Below are 16,528 nucleotides of genomic sequence, written 5' to 3' on the forward strand. Positions count from 1 at the left end.
CCTTGAGTGCTTGTACAGACTAGGATGGGAGTACAGAGAATGCATGGTTGCAACCTTGCATTCCATAGTATGCCTCGTCAGTATGAGAGGATACTAGTGGCTGCATGAGATCAATATGGACCCGTGGAGTTTAGCTAACTGCCAGGGTAACTTGTACATGATATATGCGATGACACTTTCTTGCTTGCATAGTAGGTTCCTACATGTCTTTGTGTGCCTCTAGGAATTAGATGTCAATTTTGTGTTTGAAACCCTTGAGTTAGTATACTTTTAGGATTCCTGGACTTAGAGAGTATTTATACTATGTGATTTTGATAACCTGTTTGTGATTTTGATACTATGTGGGAGTGGACCACTTAGGTACTACACGATCGGGTGGTAGTGTTTTTCCACTCTTATCATTTGAGATTCATTGAGACATCGTGGCTGATGTGTCCTTCATGATGGTGGATATGTATCCTTTCATTGATGAATAACATATGTTAGATGATGTTATCTTATGGTTATATTTGCATGTTAGATTACTTGCTGCATATGATATAGTATATGTTAGGAGTGACATTCCTACTATGTTCATACCAATGATCTCTTCGGTGCTTTGGAATGTTACGCACGGAGGGATGCCTAGGGCCCACGATGGTCTAATGATGCTATTAACGGTTGGAAGGAAACCTGCACTTAGTTTATTATGTTTGATCTTCTATGATGATGTATCATGTGTATCATGTGATTATCTTTACTTGATGTATCATGGATTAGAATAGGAGGATGTACCTTATTCCACATATGTATATTCTTTTAAGCTTTTCATACCCTATGACATGTACAGTGGATGATTGAGCATTTGAAATGTAATGTATAAACATTGGACTTATCATTATTATTTCATGTGGTTGTTATATTTGATGGATTCAATAATGTTAGTTGATTAAGATGTAGTTCAACATTAAGGGATCCTTAAAGAATGTAATCTGTTATGTATGTTATGTTTACTTTCATATGGACATTGCTATTGCTTCCGTTATTGTGTATAAGTTATATGTGTGATTTGCTTTCATGTTTTAAAATAAAATAAAAATGTTACCTAACTTAGTGAAATTCTAGGTTAATTCTTTGGATCCCTTGGCGAGGCATTACACTTGTATCTCCAATAGAAGCTAGATGAAGTCTCGTCAACCCTTGCCATGCTAAGAAGTTGTCCCTGTTAAGTCTTGGAATTTCCCTCTTATAAGACATTCTGATCTTTGGCTTACATCCTTGAAATCTTATCCTGTAAACACCAAAAGCTCTGATACCAATTGTTGGAAATGTAGATGAAGTAACTGAGAGGAGAGGGGTGAATCAATTACCACAAAAACAATTCAAAAATCCCTTAGATGTCTATAATGCTTACTTACTACTGATAATCGGTAAATAGTGCAGGAATATTGTAACTTGGTAAGTTAACTAGCTACTAATCATCTAGCATTCATAGTTATTAATATGCATGCAAAGGTTAAATAAATGAACACAAAAGATACCAGATTTAACATGGAAACCCAATATCGGAAAAACCACCAAGTAACTAGTCACCAATTTTCACTCTTCTAAAGTGAGCCCTATTAGGAGCCAACCCTGTTAAAGGTTACAATACACACTGTTAGGTGTGACCTTGTTAGAGGATTTAATCACCCTGTTAGGAGTGGCCAGGTTAGAGGTCTTTAGAACAATTCAACTGAACTGTCACCTTCTTAGAGGATTTACAAAATGGCTATTAAACCAACTTTGTAAAGAGATTCTAGATTCACTATTAAAATGATTAGAAAGAAACAATGAAGTGACCTGAATGATATGTAACTTATCTTTTTCTGATTATAGATCTATGTTCTGCTTTACTAGATCGTTATTGATTGAATACGACTTTGTAGCTCCTCTAGTATATCCAATCCTTCATCAAAATTCACTCAATATTCGCTCACAACTTGAACATCTATATATATACCTTTCAAATTATAAAGTCGGCTCAAATATAAGTTACAACAATTAAAAAAATCATTACATCAATTGGCTACACTTATTGCATGAAGCAATTGAACTTAATATCAAAACAAAAAAATCCTTCGCTGGCTGATCCAGCTCGGTAACTGGCTCCAAAATGGTTTTCTAGTGTTAACCAAGTGAAGCTTGGTAAACACTACAAACCCTACAAAAATCCTTTGGAGGCTGAGTGAACTCGGTTAACACTAACCTTCCTTTGTTGACCTTGTGATCTCTGTAGAAGCTAACTTTTTGCCACATTATCTTTGATGACCGAGTGAGCTTGGTAAACATTAACTTTTCTTTGTTAACCTTGGGAGCTCGGTTAACACTAACTTTTTGCTACAAAATCCTTTGATGCCTGAGTGAGCTCGGTAAGAACTAACTTTTATTTGTTAACCTTGGGAGCTCAATTAATACTAACTCTCTGCTAAAAAATCCATTGATGCCCAAGTGAGCTCAGTAAGAACTGACTTTACTGTGTAATGTTCAGGAATGTTCGGTAGACACTGTAAATTTCTTTGTTGATCATCTGAGTTTGATAGACTCTATCTGATGACTGATATGACATTTATGTAACATCAAAGACAATACACAATTAACAATTGTATCCAACAGTGATCAGTATGAAAATTACTATTGTAGACACTAATTATTAATTTCGTATCTACTAAAAGTATTTAACTAAAAAAAATTAATTGACAACTTATCAAAAAAAAATACAACTACAATTTCACCACTAAAAATATGAAAAGAAATAAACAACACAATGACCATAATTTTTTTGAACAAATCATCCTCGAAAAAATCCCTAAGGGAAATCCATTTTTATAGATGAGGAATTATATTAAACTTTGGCACATCAAGAGAACCAAAATTCCTTTCCTCATACTCATAGAACACTAACAACCTCTTGATTTATCTCATTGATATTCCCCCACTGTTATCCCCAACATTATCATTGTGCCCTTGTTAACATTACAAGACAATTTTCTATCACTTCAAATTCATTTTGCAACACTACAAATGTTTCTCTTATTTTTTTTCTCCAAATTACCCCTAACCCCTTTTTATACTACTCCTTTCGAAAACCAACAGTTGAGATTAAAATAGCCCAACAACTAATAAAAAAATTGGTTTCTTGTTGCTTCTAAAAGTGGTCAATTATTAAACTTGAATAATCATTCCTACTCCAAAAATTAGTTAGTATAACAATTATTTGCTAAATAATTACCTATTGACAATTAGTTGTCCAAAAAACTCAAATAACAATCCCTCTTGGTGAGGAAGTTGTTCTACACAACACGCAAGCTATCTCTGAAGAAGATGAACTTTACCTTCATTAATGCCTTACTTAGAATGTCTTCTTCATAATCCTCTTGAGGTATGAATTATATCTGAACAATCCCACATAATACACAATCTTTGATGAAGTGATATTTGATGTTTATATGTTTAGACCTATCATGAAATGTTGGATCCTGAAACAACTTGATGCAACTCTAATTGTTGTGATGTATCAGAGTAGTCCCAAACCTCTGACCAAACAAGGCTACTAGTAACTTTTGATGCCATATAAATTCACATATTTCCATGCTATTGTCTATGTATTCTTCTTCTATTGAACTTAAAGCCATAGACTTTTGCTTCCTATTGAAACAAGATACAAGTCCTAATCCCAGATTGAAACAACACCCTGAAATGCTTCTTTTGTCTAGTGTACTTCATTCCCAATATACATCAATCTATCCTATCAATTTATATTTTCACCTTGAACATATCTAATCCCATACTCAAGTGTACCATACAAGTAACACAATAAATGCGTAGTCATTGTCCAATACATTCTTTTTGGTTCAACCATGAACTAACTAAGAGAGTTTACAAAAAATGTTATATTTGGCTCAATGTTGACCAAATACATGAGAAAACCAATCAACTACCTATATAATGTGTGATCTACATCCTTTTCCTTGGATGTATATACCTTCCTCCAATTCATGGTAATAGATGTAGACATGGCTTTGTAATCCTCCATCCTAAATTTCTTCAATATTTCAATGCAATATTTTCCTTAGACTAAAGAAAATATCTCCATCAGTCTACCACACCTCCACCCCTAGAAAGTAATGCCTAAGTGTAAACTCCTTCATCTTATACTCTTCTAAAAGGTCGCTCTTAGAATTATTTATAAGCCCTAGTGCACCTATAAAAAATAGGTCATCCACATAAAGAAAAAGAATGAGAACCATAGCCCCTACTGCCAAGTAGTAGAAGTTAGCATCTGCTTCAATTTTTGCAAAGCCCATTTCTTGAAATTATATATCAATGCCCTCATACAAATCTCTACTAGAAGCCTTCTTGAGTCCACACAAGGCTCTCTTGTATCTACAGATGTGGATCTCTTTGTTGTGTGCTACAAAGTCTTCTAGTTCCTCTATGTATACATCCTCCTTTAACTCACCATTAAGCAATGTTGTCTTAACATCCATTTGATGGATATGTCATTCCATGTGTGCTAAAAATGAGATCATAGCTCATATAGAAATATAGCTAGCCATAGGAGAAAATGTATCTTCATAGTCTATTGCCTCCTTCTGAGGGAACAACTTTTTCCCAAATCTTTCCTTTTATTTTTTGATGCTACCATCTACACCATGCTTTAGCTTATAGATTCATTGTGATCAAACTAGTTCTCTATCTATTAGTCTAGGTAGTACCTCCCACACATGATTTTGTATTATTGAATAATATTCCTCAACCATAGCATCTCACCATACCTGATGCTATATAGCCTCATGATAGCCAGAAGGCCCACTATCTACCAACTAACTAGTTCCACATAGTCATTGAACATGGTTGGTTGTCTGTATTGTCTCATACTCTTCCTAGGAGCTCCCATAACTTCTTGAGTATCCATTTGTGTCTCTTGAACCTCACAGTTTTTGGTGCCAACTACAGATGGTGAAATATCAACTTCTATGTCTTCTTGATGTATTTCCTCTTGCACCAATTTCTCCACTTTTAATGAACTTTCACCACTTAATCCTAGCCTTGTACTAGTAAGTGTAGTTGAGTTTTTTTTCCCTTGACTTGGCCTTGGAACTTCTATTGGATACTCACTATAATCATCTACTAGAAAATATCTAGACCTTCTAAATGTCTTCTCCTTCATTAACTTGATATCACATCTGATAATAATTCTTATGGTCACTGGAATAAAAGTCCTATATGCCTTTGAGATTTCATTGCACCCAACAAAGTACCCTCTCTCTGTGGTTTGATCTAACTTTGTATGTGTATCATTTTGAATAAGAAACTATGGTAGACTCCCAGATATCCTAAAGTGACCAACATCTTGTTTCTTCTAGTCTCATCTTCCTTAGTACCTTGTATGGAACCTAGTTTTGAATGCAAACTATTGTACTACAGACCTCTGACCATAAGTAGCAGGGCATGTCCTAGTCATATAGCGTAGCACTTGTTACCTCTAATATAAACCAACTCTTCCTCATATTAACTCCATTCTACTATGGATTGTAAGGAATAGTCCATCTCTCTTGATTCCTTCTCTGGTGCACATCTCCTAGAAGTTATTTCCTTTGTACTTGCATCCATTGTCTTACTAAAAAACCTTTATCTTTCTTACTATTAAGTTCTCCATAAGAGCCTTGAACTCTTGGAAGTAACTAAAAACCTCATCCTTGGTCTTCAAGAAGTATATCTATATCTAGGTATTCCTAGAGAAATCATCAATAGAAGTAACATAGTACTCATATCCCTTATGAGATTTCATCAACATTGGTCCACATACATTTGAATGTACTAGATCAAGAACATCCTCAAATCTGGTGTTACTCCTTGGAAAAGATGTTTTAACAAACTTTCCCAACACACATCCCTTACATACATCATCATGCTTTTTGTACACCTTTGGAACACCAATCATTGTCTCACATAGAAATTTATGTTCTTCATGATAAATATGGTCCATCCTCCTATGCCATATCTCTCCACGATATCTAGGATTACTACTTCTCATTAGTGCTAACTCCAATAGTTCCTAGTGATTTCCAATTGTTATGCTTGATCAACACATGTGACACTCTAAAGACTACATTATATCCCTTACATTGAAGGGCACATATAGAAGGAAAAATCATACCTAAATCTGGCACATGAAACACATCATGAAATGGAATTATCTTTTCATTCTCCCTCTGAAACTGAACAATTTGTTTCCCAATTGAATTGATTTTGGAAAATTTCCCCATAGAGATATAGATATTGGTGTTCTCCTCCTTATAAGTAGTGAATTACTCTTTAACTCCTATCATATGAAATAATGCCCCACTATCTATATACAAAACACACTGTGAGGTTGAGCTAGCCATACAAGATATGAATATAAACTAGTCTTCCATTCTACTAGAGAGTCCTTCTACAGTTGTTGAAGCCACCACCTACTTCTTTCCCTTCTTTCTTTGTAGGAAATCATTGATAGCATGACCATACTCATGATAATCAAAGCAGCTAATCTTAGAAAGTTTCTTCTTCTTCTCACTTTGTGAATTTGATCCTTTGCTAGACCCCTTCTTTGCTTTCTCTATTTCCACTAAGGTAGCGTTCTCCTATTCCACCTCACTTTTCTAACTCTTGTTAGCATCATTGACATGAATTGGTGATGTAGAGAATCTTAAAAATAAACCAATCACTGGGATACATGTTGATACCTTCAAAATGAATGAAATAAATTTCATTTTTAGACATCTCATGAGAAAAAAAAAAAACTCTTTTTGACACTAGTCAACAATACTTCACCATTGACATAGTCTGAAGTCTATACCTAAGTACATTATTCATAGCTTTAAATCCTAACATTTTATTTGAAAACCCTTTGGATTATTTTTTCCAAATTATCCCTTTTAAATCATAGATAAATTTGACACCAATCCAATAAATAAATCACAATTTATGTGCTCTGAACCAAGACACATATTTTTTGTCATAAATCAGGAGCAAAACCAGTAACCCTTCCTAGGGTCTCCAATAAAATTCTCAAAATAAATCCAAATAACACCAAACAAATTTCCAATAAACCTTATATGAGTTTAGTTTCTAAATCTATAAGCCATTAGTTCTTACAATGCATAGATCATTATACAAGCACCAATTGTGTCCTATAATTTCAATGGATATCCATAAAAACTAGTCTTGATTAAAATGAACATAACTTATACAAATCTAAATGAAAAATATTCAAAAGTTTTGAAAATAAAACCTACTTTGCATATGTTTCCAATTAATATAAGTAGATTTCTTGATTATTGCCTCTTACTAGCACAACTCTGACAACCTCCCAATTTCTCTCATTGATATTCACCCAATGTTATCACCAATGCTATCATTACACCCTTAATAACACTACAAGACTATTTTCTATCACTGCAAGTTCATTTTCTAACACTACAAGTTCCCTTCGGACCCCCTTTTATTCTACTCCTATTGGAAAACCAATGATTGAGATTGATTCTCAATTACCAGTTGAGATTAAATAACCCAATAACCATTAACAAAATTGGTTTCTAGTTTCTTGTAAAAAAAATCAATTATCTAACAAATAATTGTCCCTACTCTAACAAAGTAGTTAGTATAACAATTATTTACTAAATGATTGCATATTGACAAATAATTGTCCAAGTTAACTTGACTAAAAATCAAACCATTCATTCCCCCCATATGGTATCAAAAGACTATATTGTAAATGGATGTCATGAGTATGTGAGGAAAGGTTGAAAGGCTTTCCCAATCAAAGCTAAATATTTTTTCAGGACCAAAAAAAATTATAGTAGGAAATTTACATTGTTATAGGAGCAACTCTCGAGGGCCAAATTTCCATTCATCATAATATATAGGACTATACATATTCTTCTAGACATAGCTTCCCAACCAATGTGAGGTAACTATTATATTTCATCGATAAAGTCTCCTTTTTTCTATTTTTAAGATATCAATTATTTTAACCTCTATGGATTTGAGACTTACTTGAATGCTAAATTGAAGCTAGTTTATACCCAGTATAACCTAATTTTACCAATATATAAATGTAGAGAAATGCATTATCAAATTAAAAAGACCAAATTGAAACTTGGTTCATCTGAATGATAGTGTTTTTTATTTCTTCTTATTTTTCTAATTTTATAAAACTCTCATTTCTATAGCACTCCAATAAAATTCTTCCATCCTTATGGAAACATGAAAACTAATAGGGTTTTTTTTATCATATAAGGATAAACACCATCATTGATATGTAAGGAAACTTGTAACAAAGAATATAACTATTTTCACATAAGCCATAATAGATCCAAAATAAATATGCAATAGAAATTCATATGAAAGAGAATAGGCAACATACCCACAAAAATGTGATAAAAGATATACCCTGAGAAACCCTTATTGAGGGAAAAGAAAAACCCAGCCTCTAAAAGCATCCATCACCATGTATTATTTAGAATAAAACACATTGTAATACAACCATTAAAGGCTTCAAAGCCATAGTCACAACCAGGCAATCCATGTGAACAACCATGAACCCACACATTCCATGCCATGCTTCCAACCTTCACAAATGCTCTCTTGGCTAACCTATCAAGCCTTGTCCCACTTGACTCTTTCCCTTTTTTTCCTCTTCTTCTCCTGCTTGCACCAAAAATTGCCCTTCTGACTAATTATCTAGTAGCAAGTCTCACAAAACCACCGAGTGCAATTACATAAACCATGTGCTAAAACTATGTGCTACCTAACCCATTGACCCCACATTTAATATTGGATATTTAATTAATTTCACCAATATAAAATAATTACATGAAATATTATCACAATTTTACAATACAACTCATCAAGTATATCCCATGTGAATCTTTCCATGTCACATGCCCATCTAGGTGCAACATTACATAATAAAATAAAATAAAATAATAATAAAATATTATGAAATATGTGCAACACCCATTATCTCAACAATCTCCCACTTGTTGTATACATTTCATAGGGTTAGTCTATAGCCACATAAATGAAAAGGGGAACAATCCCTCCTAGCACATCCACCATCATGGATCAAAGTACACCATGTGCTCCATCCTAATACCCATAACAAAATCAAAGTATCTAGCATCTCAAATAGAAATGATCTCACCTCCTATTATGCCACTACCACTAAACATACATAGAAGCCATCTAAAGAGAAAGCCACCCAACCTATCCCATTAAAAGATCATAAAATCATGTACCAACTGAAATGCCAAGCACAAAAACTTGATCCCCCAAGGTAATCACATTATTTGTAGTTGTCAAAATATCCATAGCTGAAATAGCACCCACAAGTGCCAACCCATCCAATTATTCATACCTCCAAAGGTATAATAAGTGAATCTCACATCATCAACATATCCAATCTATAACCTCCAATCACAAGCCTCAAGAGCAATCCCTGCCACATATATACCAAGAAGCTCCCATTGCAAAAGAGAATGTCAAATCTATAACCAATCCACTCACAACATCTCAAAGAAGTGAATCCATGTAGTCTCAAGGACATCCACTGTACATAAACCAATAACTTGCAAGAACAACTCTCACAACAAGCATCCAACACTTTCCCAAGTTCTCCACAATCAACAAAGGAAAGAGATAAAGGAATAACCATGTCATCACTCACATTACATACATGAGCACAAACCAGTGATCACAATCTCAAATCCAATGTAAGTGAAATTGAAAATCTAGGAAGATAACCAAGGCCAAAGATAAACCATGCAGATCATAACCTATATCATGTCCTTCTACATAGATCTCTAGATGTAAACTGTGCAAGTATGATCTCCTTCATAAAACCCCAACCAAGAAGCCACAACAACACCCAAATTATAACATATAGCAAATCATAGATGTAAGCCTCTCACAAGAAGATAAAACTCATAAACTACTCCTAAACCAAGGAATATACCCAATATAAAACCATCTCCCAAACTCAACCAACATAACAACACATGAAAATGGAGATAACTAATGCTAAATCATCTCTCAAATGAACCCTCCAAGACTAACTCATTTACGATAGCTTAAGATCAATATCCATGAAAGACAAGCATAAATATAATAAACTTAAGAGAAATAATGGGCTATACCTCTCGTACAGAAAACTAATGAGTTGACCAAGAGTGGGGAATGAGAATTCTCATCAAGATATCCAAGTCTCCAATCGAGACTCAACTAAGAACAATCTCCTCTCTAGTCCATATTAGGCAAATGCCCAGGTCAGACTTCCTACTAAAACCATCAACTGTCCTAACAAATACTTCTCTAATCTAAGAGAAATTAACATCACCACCATCTCTAAGTATCCATGAGAACCTGTAACCAATTAATCCATACCAAATCCAAATGCAACATAGCAATATCATGAAATATCCAACTTATGATCAATGTACTTAATAAAAAGAAACTAAACCAAGATCAATGTCAAAGTTCCAACCATCACCTCAAGAACATGAACATGACAATATGATCTAAATCATCTCAATCAAAGAGGTAACATGCTCCATATGAACATACTATAACATGACAAAACTCTAAACATGTATCAAGACTATACCATGACATTAAAAATGAAACCATCCTAACACCAAGGATAACATGCCAAATGAAAGAATAAACCACACCTTTACCAAGAACCCTATAAGTCCTCAAGATACAACCATCTCCACAAACCATGAAGAGAACCATCTCAACATACTATGAAGAACCATCTCCACACACTATTAAGATAACCAAGAACCCCATGACTCCTCAAGATCTAACCATCTTCACACACCATGAAGATAGCCAATACATGATGCAAATGTCAAAGATGCTTCTGCAGTAACAAGATATAAGACAAAGCTCAAACATCTACAAACACTCAATGAATATATCAATGCCAAAAAAAAAATCACTCAACTGTGGCACTAAGGCATCGTAAAATCCATCTCCTACATGAAGTTCCTTTAGGTCTACACTCACAGAACCAAAGTGTTAGTACCAAGTGAAACTAAGATCTCAAAACATAAGATGATACAAACCCCTCTAGTAAATAACCTTGCACTACGACCACATCACTGTCACAAGCTCCCACTAAACTATGTATCCAAGCTATCCATGACATCATGATGAGATATCATCCTCAAACTATGAGATTCAATCAAGGATTCAAACCATCAAAGAACTCAAAGTGCACATCATAAGCTCCTCAAAAGAAACCAAATAGCCATGATCCTCAACCAAGAAGATATACCTCCATAACTAAATCAAGAATCCAAACCAATAAACATCAAGGATGTACCTATATATCCAATCATGGTATACCAAAATTCATGACACCATGATCACATCCATGAATAGATCAACTAACTCTCAATATGTCCAACCTATTAGCATAAAATAGTCAAACACAATACTCCACCATGGCTATCCCTAGTACCAACATCTCATCCCTTCTACATGAATAAAAATTAGAAAATTATTTGACTTAGGGCATAGAAAACCCAAATCTAAGCCACCAATCTAAATATGCATCAATAAATAAATATCAATGGGCAAAGAAAACCCATATCCAAGCCATAAATGCAACCTATAAGTATGGACCACTTACAACTATGCACAAATTGTAGATCCAACAAGTGTTCATACATATGTAAACCAAATATTGATAACCATATCATCATCAAACTAATAAAAAATATGAAATGACTATACAATGACATCAAATCTTAAATCTCCAAATATATAATGTCATAAACTATGTAGATCAATATATCACCAAATAAATCATGTCAAAATTGCATCAAATCTAAAACAACGCATAGAGATCTCCAAAAGCTTTTTGTTGACTACTCAAAGACCAAAATTTGACTCCATATGCCCAAGTTATGCCCTAATCTATGCTCAAAATAGACAACATCTAACTTTTAGGCTCTTAAAAGTAGAAAAAATATCAAAATCACAAAACTAAACCAACACCAAGTCGTAGTGCTTTGAATTAGCTTTCCAACACCTGTAAGAAGTCTATAATCCAATATCTTGAGAGAAATTTATGATCACTTTACTATGAAAGTCTTCTTACCATTTTTAGTGCATTTTTTTTAATGACAGGATTAAATTTGACAGGTATCATAGGCTAAAACTAAAAACTCTTTCCTTTTTTCTAAACATGGCTAAACTAGGGCATATTATATATCAAAATTTATGGAAATGTTGAGCTAAATCCAATAGTGAGATCTATTTTAACCTAGGAGGTCACTTCTTCAAACTCTCCCAAAAACCCTCAATTAAATGAAACATCTAAAAAACTCTTTTGTCAAGCAATTTCACATGTCCAAAATCTACTAACATCTCATCTAATAGAAAATCCAAATCCTCTAGATCTACAATAAACAACTCATATACCATGCCCTTTCTTTCATCCTCTCATGCATTCCCATGGATTCAATCTAGCGATATAATAATAAAATCATAGCTCTAATACCACTTGTAAGAAAACTTACAACCAAGAATATAACTATTTCCACATAACTCATAATAGATCTAAAATAAATATGCAATTGAAATCCACATGCAAGATAATAGACAACATACCCATAAGAATGTGACACAGGATATACCCTAGAAAACCCTCATTGATGGGAAAAAACCCAACCTCCAAAAGCATCCATCACCATGTATTATTCAACAAAAATATCATAACAATAAAACCATGGAAGCCTTCAAAGCCATGGCCACAACCAAGCAATCCGTGTGAACAACCATGAATCTACACATCCCATGTCATGCTTCCAACGTTCACAATGCTCTCTTGGCTAACCTATCAAACCTTGTTCCACTCGACTCTTTCCCTTTTTGCCTTCTTCTCCTTCATACACCAACAACTACCCTTGTTGCTTCTTATACAATAGCAAGTTCCACAAAACCACCATGTGGTATTACATAAACCATGTGCTAAAATTGTGTGCTACCTAACCCATTGATCCCACATTTAATATTAGATATTTAATTCTTTTTCCCAATATTAAATAATTACATGAAATATTATCACAATGCTACAATACAACACATCAAGTACATACCATGAGAATCTTTCTATGTTGCATGCCCATCTAGGTGCAACATTTCATAATAAAACAAAATAATACAATATAACAATATTATGCAATGTGTGCAACACCCATTATCTCAATATGATACACACCCTCTCCATGTCTATCTCATTTTCTTCTCTTCTATAAAACTGTACATGAAATGTATTCTCCTTGCATGTAATTATTGGTGGACATGTACACAAAAATGGATTTTATTAGAGAGGCTTTAGAAACTTTTTAGGAAACTTATATTGACATTTATTTCTCTTGTACATAGAGGAGGTGTATTAACATAGATTGATATTTTTTCTAGAAAAACTATCCAATAACAACCCCAATATTACATAAAAGGTTAAATAAGTTGAAATAGAATAATTGTTGAAATTGCAACACAAGCTAAGAACAAGATATTAGAGTAATTAGATATTTCCTAATTAACTCTAGTTTCTTAAGCTAAACTTTAAGCATATAATAATAAATTCTTTTATTAATTATTATTATGCAACCTAGGTTAGACCTTTCTAGGGTTTCGATCTCCTTTATAAGGATGATCTCACATTGTAAACTTTAATTGAGATAATTTCATTGTTGATAATTGCAATTCATATTTTAACTTATCAAGAATGTCTCATCCATGGATCTAGTAGTTTTAACCTCCATAACTTTTGCTTCTCTCATTTTGTGTATAGGTGTTTGCATGTAGGTGATTTTTCAAAGTTGTGGGGTTGATCTTTCATCAACTTCAACACAGTATTAGAGCTCCAGATCTTCATGCCCTTGTTTTATACTTGAGAGATTTGGCAACGATTTTTAGATATGAGCTTTTATTGGTTTTTTATTAGATCATAGGGTAATTTATTTTTGATGCACTTTGCGAAAAAATGGACATCACTGTTGAGCTTAGAGCACTCAAAAGTCCCCCTTTCCATATAAAATGGGTCCAATTTGGATGTTGTTGAAATCTGAGGCAAAATTGTTTTGTACCAAGGAAATTTTTGACCTAGGCATGCAAATTGAGTCATTAGTTATTTTATTTTCAAAAACTAATTTGGAGCTAGTGTGCCTCTTTTCCTATTCCCAGCATTGGTGTTTCTCTCTTCTTGAGTTGCATCTATGGTGACCAAGGAGGGTAGAGGTTTTTTTCAAATTTTTAGATGGCTTTTTGGGCACTCACATGAGCATGCCTCTGTTCCTCATGCTAAATCAGCTACTCTATGAATTTTTTTTTTGGAGAAGAAATTTTGTTTGAAAATACCATCGGCCATGCCATATTTTGTCCCATCTCCCCTTCATTGCATGATCTCTATTTTTGGCCTTGGTCTCCATTGTGCGATCTCTACTCACATACATGCCTTTTAAGCAGTATGGACATCTAGCAGTTTATGAGAACTTACTAGCATTTTTTTGGAGTTATCCATGCCTTGACTAGTGGTTCACCAGCTCCCTCTATGACTAATTTTTTTCTTTCGATTAATATGAGAGCACAACTTATTTTTGGGCACCACGTAGCCTACAGCTACATTGACCCTTACCTTGACAATATTTTCTACATCTTTAGGTTTTGGCCTCTCCACTTCATATAGGGTATTGAAGAAAAATGATGTTAAAGGGAAAATAAAGTTCTTTATGTGTTGTTCTAGTTCATTGATGTGCTTTTTGGATGGATCTTTAGTAACAAAACAATCATTATTGATGGTGTAAATTTACTTGTTCTTGGAGACCATGTATTCATTGCATGATTTTACTCCATATATTTTGGAAGATCAGCCCAGAGTTTGAACACACTATCTACCTCCACTTACCACCTATGAGATTTTATCAGAGAGCTTTTGTTTCACTGGTGGACACGTATATGGGTAAAAGCACAAACTTGTGTCACCTTTTATAAACAAATAGGATATCAAAATGCTATAGCTCAACATTAATGACAAAAAAAGGTACTTGTGTTTAGAATTTGAAGATGATGTAAACTAATAAAATGTGTGGAATCAGATGAATTTTATGCCTATAATTTTTATAATTTTTTGAGTAAAAACTTATTCATTTTCTTTTATTTTGAAGTCACTTTTTTAACTATAAAAAATATATGGTGTAATTCCTATCAAATAAGTATATCCAAATCATCTTTTGTTGTTTTGATTTGATCATATCTTATAGATGACATGTATAGCTAGGGAACAAAAAAAAAAAAAAAATTTTGATGTATATTTTCTTTATTATAAGTACTCAAGCTCGACCTTATCAGAATCCAAAAAAAAATTCCTCCTATCAAATCTGCACCTTCTTGAAAAAAAATTACATATTCATGAAGAGGACTCTCTCCTCTAGAGATAAACGTAACTTTTTTTTTTAATATGATTTACTATTGCTTCCCTTTTATGAGTGAGCATCTTTTGAAATGATGAAATATCAACTTATAATATTTTTAAATTACAACATATTATAACAAATCAAAACACTCAAAATTTTATATAATGGTTATATTGAATTTGAGATCTATAAAAGGGCATTTTTAGTTTTTGATAAAAAATGAGTTTTGATAGAGAAATGAGATTTGACCAAAATAGGTTATGGTATCCTAAATAGTGACACAGATCTATGCTTTTTCCCATATTCAGCTTCCATGCTTTAGTTTGACAATATTTTCATGCACATATGTGGCCTCTTCCTTTTTTTTGGTGGAGTTTGTTGTTCTTTGTGGGCTCAACTCAATTCTATCTAGGCTCACCTTGATCTGGCCACTGCCGATGTTCTCCTATGTGGATTTTTCAGGGTAGTTTTGGCACCATTTTCCATTTTTTGAAGAGGCAGCCCTTTTGCATCACCATCGGCAATGTTTTTCAGACTTTGCAAGATATTACAACTCATGTTCTCCCATTTGCACCTCCTGCAAGCTTTGTATTGTGTGCTTGTACAGTGCCTCAAGCCTCATGATTTTCCCTTCCAACTGATCATGTGTATGCATGTGTGTGGGAAACACTTGAGATCTAATGCATTGTTATTGACATGGGAATTTGGGGTCATGTGCTCAGTTAGTGGTGCTCATCAGTAGTTTTTCCCATTGATTGGTGTTTTATTTTGATAAATGTTTTATTTAGCACATGTCCATTGACTAAGATTTTATGGATTGTAAACTTGTTTTGAATAATTTTTTATCTCTAAAACTTTTTTCTTCACATGATTTTTTATGTGGATAGAATTATTTGGTGTGGGTCCAACCATGTTTTGACACATGAAATATGAAATATCCTTTTTGGCCACTAGTTTTTAATCCAACATTCACCCTTTGTTTTCTAGAAAAAAATATTCAAGCAGAATGCATTCTTTTTGACATCAAGGGT

At 33.6% G+C, this 16,528-nt stretch overlaps 1 pseudogene; it reads right to left on the reverse strand.

The window, feature by feature from the left end:
- The window catches only part of LOC149539553 (disease resistance response protein 206-like), a 76,561-nt pseudogene extending 60,506 nt beyond the window's left edge, over positions 1-16,055 (reverse strand).
- Between the last annotated feature and the right edge of the window lie 473 nt (positions 16,056-16,528).

The sequence above is a fragment of the Cupressus sempervirens genome, chromosome 9 (genome assembly GCF_028749045.1).
Source record: "Cupressus sempervirens isolate cs-2001-9-10 chromosome 9, ASM2874904v1, whole genome shotgun sequence".
NCBI lineage: Eukaryota > Viridiplantae > Streptophyta > Pinopsida > Cupressales > Cupressaceae > Cupressus > Cupressus sempervirens.